This window comes from Pinus tabuliformis, chromosome 5_2 (genome assembly GCF_031772625.1).
Source record: "Pinus tabuliformis cultivar Carrire ecotype Pingquan chromosome 5_2, CPIR1, whole genome shotgun sequence".
Taxonomy (NCBI): Eukaryota; Viridiplantae; Streptophyta; class Pinopsida; order Pinales; family Pinaceae; genus Pinus; species Pinus tabuliformis.
This window is the reverse complement of record NC_142306.1, coordinates 740,476,382-740,483,374: the sequence shown is the minus strand read 5'-3', so window position 1 is coordinate 740,483,374 and position 6,993 is coordinate 740,476,382.

The window sequence follows — 6,993 nt, the reverse complement described above, 5'->3', positions numbered from 1 at the left end:
GTTAATATGAATCTCTCAGATATCCAACACTGCGATTGGTTTATAGTTGCGCTCTTGCCCCACTTAAGGATTTCTTTATCACAACAAAAGATAGGAACTCAGGTGGAAGCCTTGGAAATTGCAATGAGATTGCATGAGTCACCTATCTAGGACACTTCTTTGAGAGTCCAACAGATTCATGCAGAACTGCAGAACCTCTGCTTGGAGTTACAGAGCTTGAAAAAGGAAATATCGGTTTGATCGGAGGTGTGCAAAGAAGTTTGGTGTCTCAAGTGTAAAACCCAGGGGCATGATAAAGATCACTGCCCTATCTTTGCGAATTACATCACAGGAGGGGGCCCATGCCCCTAAGGCAGGAGGCTCTGGTAGGACCAAGTACGGGGCTTGTGCTATGGTGCGCTATTTGTCAAGTAGTCGGAAAACATGTAACAGACAATTGTCATTTGCTGCAAAAGTTTGTACAGACGCCACAACAATTGTTCTACGATTTTTGCAAATCAGTGGGCCACGATGAGCGCCACTGTCGAAGCTATGACTTAATGATGGAGAGGACATCCATGTATCGAATGCAAGTAGAAACTGGGCCTCCCGAATCAGGGTGCTGGGGGAGCGCGCAGAGGATACCAGGGGCATGGACGAGGCTGAGGAGGAGGAGGACCTGGTAGAGGCCGTGGACAAGTTATTTTCTATAATTTTAGAATGCCAAGACACTACGCACTGGAGTGTATGAGCCAGACATGCCTGTCATGTCGATACTGCACTCAATTTGACCACGCAATAGAAGAATGCCCTATATTGATAGCTAAAATGCAGGAGAAGAAGGCGTAGCCTTAATAACCTAACTAGAACCTGTAGATGATGAGGGCCGAGCCCAACGAGGAGGAACCAAATGCGAATATCATGCTGCAGTGTTGCATGATGACTGGTGACGATAAGGGAAAACAACTTGAAGAAGGTGGATGGGTCTGCAAGGCTCTAGAAAAGAAGGTTAGATTTGATCTGGAGCACGCGAAGGAAACATTCATGGAAGTGAAGAAAATCTTTGCTAAGGCCTATACCTTAGGGAGTCAAAAGAAACTGCCAGACACTAGTGCGCCTATAGAGGTTGACCCCTTTGTGCTTACCACGTTCTTGGAGACTTGTATGAAACTACTGCGTGATAGTAGGGCTATGAAAGGACTAGAGGAGTTGATAAACAAATGTGCCTGTAAGGATAATACTTCTGATGGACACCAGATGGTTAAAAATATCGGCAGACATAAGATAAAAATAGGGTGTGAGATGAGGCTCACCGCACAAATAGGAGATTATGAGATGGACCAAGTAATTTTGGATTTGGGGTCTGACGCGAATGTATTGCCTAAACAAACCTAGGAGATAATGGGGAGACCTGCGTTGCAATGGTCTCCAATTTAATTAAGGATGGCGAACAGATAAAAGATTATCCCTATGGGAAGATTGCATGGGGTGACTGTAGGTATAGAAGGTGCAAGCGCGTTGGCCAATTTTGAAGTGATAGAGATTGTTGGAGACAACAATCCATATCCCGCACTCCTGGGAATTGATTGGGATATCGACATGAATGGGGTCATCAACTTGAAAAGGTGGACAATGTCATTTGAAAGGAAAACGCTCCGCATTATAGTACCATTAGACCTTGTAGAAGGACCGTGCTATACTGAACTAGTTCGCGACTATGAGGAAAGAAATGATGATTTGGACCAGATCTATAAAATAATAGCGCGAGACCAAGATTGGGTTAATCCAACAACTGATGGATGAATTTCATGGGATCACGAAATCTCCTGTACCTCAGATTCAGATGAAGAATTGGAGCATTGGTAGAATAGGTTGCATGAAGTATCCACATTGCGCTACAATATGATGACTAAATCGTTGCGCTGTGTATCATTGGAGGTAAGAAATTTACATTATTATGATGGTTTAACTGATGTAGATAAGTTCTTGGATTCCTTTGAAAGAGAAGTAGCTGAGAACCATCACTTCCAAGCACTGGATTTGGTGCTACGCGCTACACCCGCTCGGTGGTGGGGTATGCATAAAGATAGCTTTGAAGAATGGCGCGATTACAGGAGGATGACGAGGATGCGATTTGGTCACCCTAAATTATGGTTAACGGTGAAATATGATGGGAGGAATGATCCGCGCTATCACCTGGAAAAATGGACTAAAGTATATTTAATGGAGCCGCAGCCAGAATGGGTGCATTTATTATGTCACACTGAATATAATCCCTATGAATTGATATTTGGAAATGGAGCTCTGCCACGAAATTGCAGAATGGGATATCTTAAGAGAAGGGTCCCTAAGGACATTCAACTTTGAATATGTGTTCAAAAGCATTGAGAAATGGGTCATTGATTTTGTAGGACCGATTCAACCCCCAGGAAAGAAAATTGGTGCGCCCTATATTATCACCGCGATGGAATATTTGTCTAGATGGGTGAAGGCATAGCCTGTGTAGGACTTTATAGGGGCAGCAAGAACAAAATTTTTGTTTGAATATGTGTTTGCCAGGTTCAGTTTCCTGAAGGTATTGATGAGTTATTACGGAACACATTTCCTCAATGAAACGATCAACACGCTGACAAATGAATTCCAAGTTTACCATCAGAAGAGTACAACATATCATCCTCAGGCCAATGGAACGGTTGAGCCTTTTAATAAGATAATGGAGAATGTGTTGACTAAGATTTGCAATGCATCATGGAATGATTGGGATGTGCGTGTACCGATAGTATTGTGGGCATACAAGACTACTTGCAAAAAGCTCACAGGTCAGACACCTTTTAGGTTGGACTATGTTTTGGAAGCTGTAATGGCTATGGAGTATATCATGCCTAGTCTACGCATAGTGTCTTTCATAGGAATGGCAGATCGTGGAGCCTTAGAATAAAAAATCGTGCAACTAATGGAGTTAGAGGAAGATAGGTTTTTGGCTGGATTCCATCAACATGTTCAAAAGGAACGCGAAAAATCTTGGCATGATTGACACATTAAACTACTCACCTTCAAGGTAAATGATCTGGTTATATTATATGACAGTAAGTCTGCTAAGTTTTTAGGAAAGTTTCAGATGCACTAGCTAGGGCCATATGTCATCAAGGAAATTACAGATGGCAGCGTAGTTCAACTTGCAAAGTTGAATGGAGAACCATTTTCGGGAAGGGTAAATGGAAGCCAATTAAATCCATACACAAGGGATCTGACTCAATGACTACATTACGACAACACAGTCTTAGCACTCCAAGCAGCTGCAAGGGAGCGCGGGACAATAAAATACATTGCCTTGTTAGTGGAACTACGTGATAGAAGGTCTGCATAGAAAAGGGTAATGTCGCAGTATCAAAAGATGCATGAAGGGAGCTGCGCTATGGGGGGATATACCATGCAACATAGCCAGAAAATGACTGTTATAGTCACTATTCATGATTTGATAGCGAGGAGACAGTTAATAAGAGTGGGGGGTGGAATTTAACGCTGAATTTAAGAATGAAATATTTGAAGATCTACCACCAAATCAAAATTTATGGACCAATTTTGGGGGGGAATGGTCGAATTTGAATTCAAATTCGCCTATAAATTACGTGTGGCTGTCCAACAAAGAACACTTTGCATCCTTAGAATTTTTGCACTGTGCTGTCCATTGTTTATGAATCCTCAGGTTTTTGTAGATTTGGTCCCTAGCTTAGTATTTGTAAAATTACCCAACGATACCCATCGGTTTATTCTCAGCATGATGTCCGGAACAGGTGAAACTGCAAGCATTGGAGGAATTGTCACCTTTGAGGGAGCTTCTCCAGAGGTTGTGAGCATGGAGGCTCTGACTGCTATGCCAACGGTGCCGAGGTCCCCTAGGCCAAAGCCTACACTAGTGAGAGAAGCCCCCAAGCTAAGAAAGACAAGCAGAAGAGGCCAGTGTCGGTGCACGAGTCGCCGAGGAAGCACTCTGCTACCCAGGACCAAAAGAAAGAAAAATAGTTGGCGAAGGACAAGGGGAAAGTTGTGGATTTTGAGGCTGAAGAGGGCACATAGGATATAGATGTTGAGGGCGTGGAGCCTATCTCCATGTTTCCAGATTATATCCCTCCATGTAAGGGAAAAGTGAAGATAACCAAAGACCCATAGGTAGAGAAATTCCTGATTCACACACCCCTGCTACCCGAGAGCATCACATTTGAAGGAATGCACCTGGCGCGAGTGCCCCATTTAAAGCTAGAAGATTGGGATTTGGCAGACCACGAGAGGTTCCCTCACCTTGCGACAAAGAATTATGTGAAGAGGGTATATTACAAAGAATACAGTGTGAAGAGTTCCTTGCGAATTGTCGTGAGGCTTAGGATGAGAGAAAAACCTTCCACTATGCATGGTTGTTGCTCTCCATCGTGCTAGTAGCTTGGGATTTGTCGGAGGACAGTCAATTTCCTCCCTTGGAGAAAGGATTACCAAAGGATCCCCAGTTTGCATCCCTTTGGGCCATAAAGGACGTCGTGCGGGTCACGGAGAACAAATTTTTCTGCTTGTTGATGGAGGCGAGCTTGCATATGGCCATCAACCATAATCCATGGTTGTCTCCGACTGTGTTCGAACAATTATCAGAGTATACAGAGTTTAAGACAAACATCCATCACAAATATATCAGGGCGTGGAAGGATCTGCAATAGAAATGGTTTGACCTGCCGTACCTTGTTACAGATGATGCTATTCAGGAGGTTAACAAGCGATGGATGGAAGATTGGAATTCTCCATCTGATCTAGCCGCAGGCAGTAGCAAAGGTGCAGGGAGTTCCACAGAAAAGAAAAAGGAGGCAACAAAACAAGTGGTCCAACAGTTGGCTGAGAAGCGAAGGAAAGAGGCCAAGGGTAAGGCCCAATTGGAAAAAGAGAACACTGCGAAGAAACATGTCAAACATGAAGAGCGTGACTCTAAGCGGAGTGGTAAGTCCCCTTCGCCCTAGATAGAGGAAGAGGAGTAGTTAGAGTAGGGCAGTGGCAGTCAGGAGGAACAAAGCACTCCCTTTTGGATAAAAAGGTATAGGGATCAACAGAAGGAGGGGCCCTAGAAGAAGTCGAAAGTGACAAAGCCATCACTGGATCTGATCACACTAATAGAAGGTGATCTCGATGAGATTGGAGATAAGGTGCACGACACCACAACGAAACTACTGCAATAGTTCGAATAGTAGCAACAACAAGCACTAAGTACTATCCAAAAGGATCTGCACAAGTTGCAGATTCAGACCAGCAGGATCCAGGTGGGCGCAGGGCAGGTAAGCACCAAAAATAAAAGCTTGGCACTAGGAACAAGTCTGGTAGCAAATATGGTCAGATCATTGGATCTTCGGGAAGTCGCGCTACCGAAAGGATCATTGAGCACGGAGGCGGCCGATGATAAGGTCATCGTGAGTTCTCTAAAGAACATCGACCTCAACCTTGCCGTGCTCCCCAATGAGTATCTTCACACACTGTAGATAGGTGTGATGACAGAGTTAAGAGCACGGGAGCAGCGCGCCCTCAGCCTCATAAGCAAATATCGAGTGAAAAATGAGCAGATGTTCACTGAGAAGACAGAGGCCTTGAAAGCAAGCCATATTGCAGACATGTATCATGTTTATGAAGCCATGTAATCAAGTGTTCAAGTCATTGAGTTTATGTTATCATGAGTTGGTGATAGGAAGGTTATGAGTCATATCAAGTTGGTATTTTCATGAGTTGTTGCAACCACCTTTGTGTTGTTGTATATCATGTCATAGTCATTTTGTAGCCTTGTATCTCATTATACAACCATGTACTACATTGTATTGCATATCATTGTTCATGGTCATGTTGGAGAGAGAGTATTGGTGTCTAGTATCTATTGATGAGGGATGAAATATCCATTCATGAGGGTTGATGGGTGTTGTTTCAGTCATGTATTACAAATCAGTCATAATGTGTTAATTCAACCCCTTGGTCCGTGAGGTGTAGCATTACACTAGAAGGCATTGGTTGTAGGTCTATGATGTTGATGCAAGTGTGGTTGTTGTGTTGCTGCTTGAGAGAGGATGGATGATCCTATTATTGATTGGTAATCATGTATATGCTATTATTGTATCAGAGGATGATTTTTTCCTACTAATTGGTTTTTGGAGAGAATTTTGTTGCTCACATTACGTTGTTGCTGCTGGTTAAGAGTGGTGTTCATGGAGAATTTGTTGTTGTTGCTTTGGGAGAGAGAGGGAGTTATAACTACTATTGTTTTTTGTCATGCTACCATGAGGAGTGTTGTTGATTATTGTTGCATTATGATATGACCCAACTAGTGTCTAGGGAGGAGTATTGACTATTTATATATCATTACTTAGATGAGATCAACACTTTGCCATTGATTTCAAAGGGGGAGTGACTGAGGAGTTTTTCATAGGACAGTTGGATGGTTCAGCAGGGGTTTCCATCAATGCCAAAGGGGGAGATTCTTGGAATTATAGCTCAGTTGTTGGTTGGCATTGATGTCAACCTGGTAGTGTGTGAATATTGATGAGTTCTGGTTAGACTCCTGATGAGGTCTAGAAGAGTCGTCATGATGTTACAAAGTCATGGGCAAGGTTGTCTTAGTGTATAAAATATCCTCTTGAAGAAAGACTGCAAAACTTTTGGGAAATCTCAGTTTTGAGAAGTATATGATGTTTTTGTGAAGGAAACTAGGGTACATACGATGTTATTATGAAGGAAACCCGCGTATACATCCTAGAAATGATTTTCTATAGATTCCTCATGCACATCAAGTGTTTATTTATTTTTTTCGGCTTATCTTATTCGAGACTCTTCATGTAAAGGTCAAAAAAAGGTTATTGAACTTCTAGAAGATGGCTAAAAGATCATATTCATTAGTAAGTGAAGTTAGTGGCTAGATTGAGTCAAGAAACAATGAACCAGACCACTTCCAGTATATGAATAGAGCTCCACTACAAGATTGTAATTATTGATTTAACC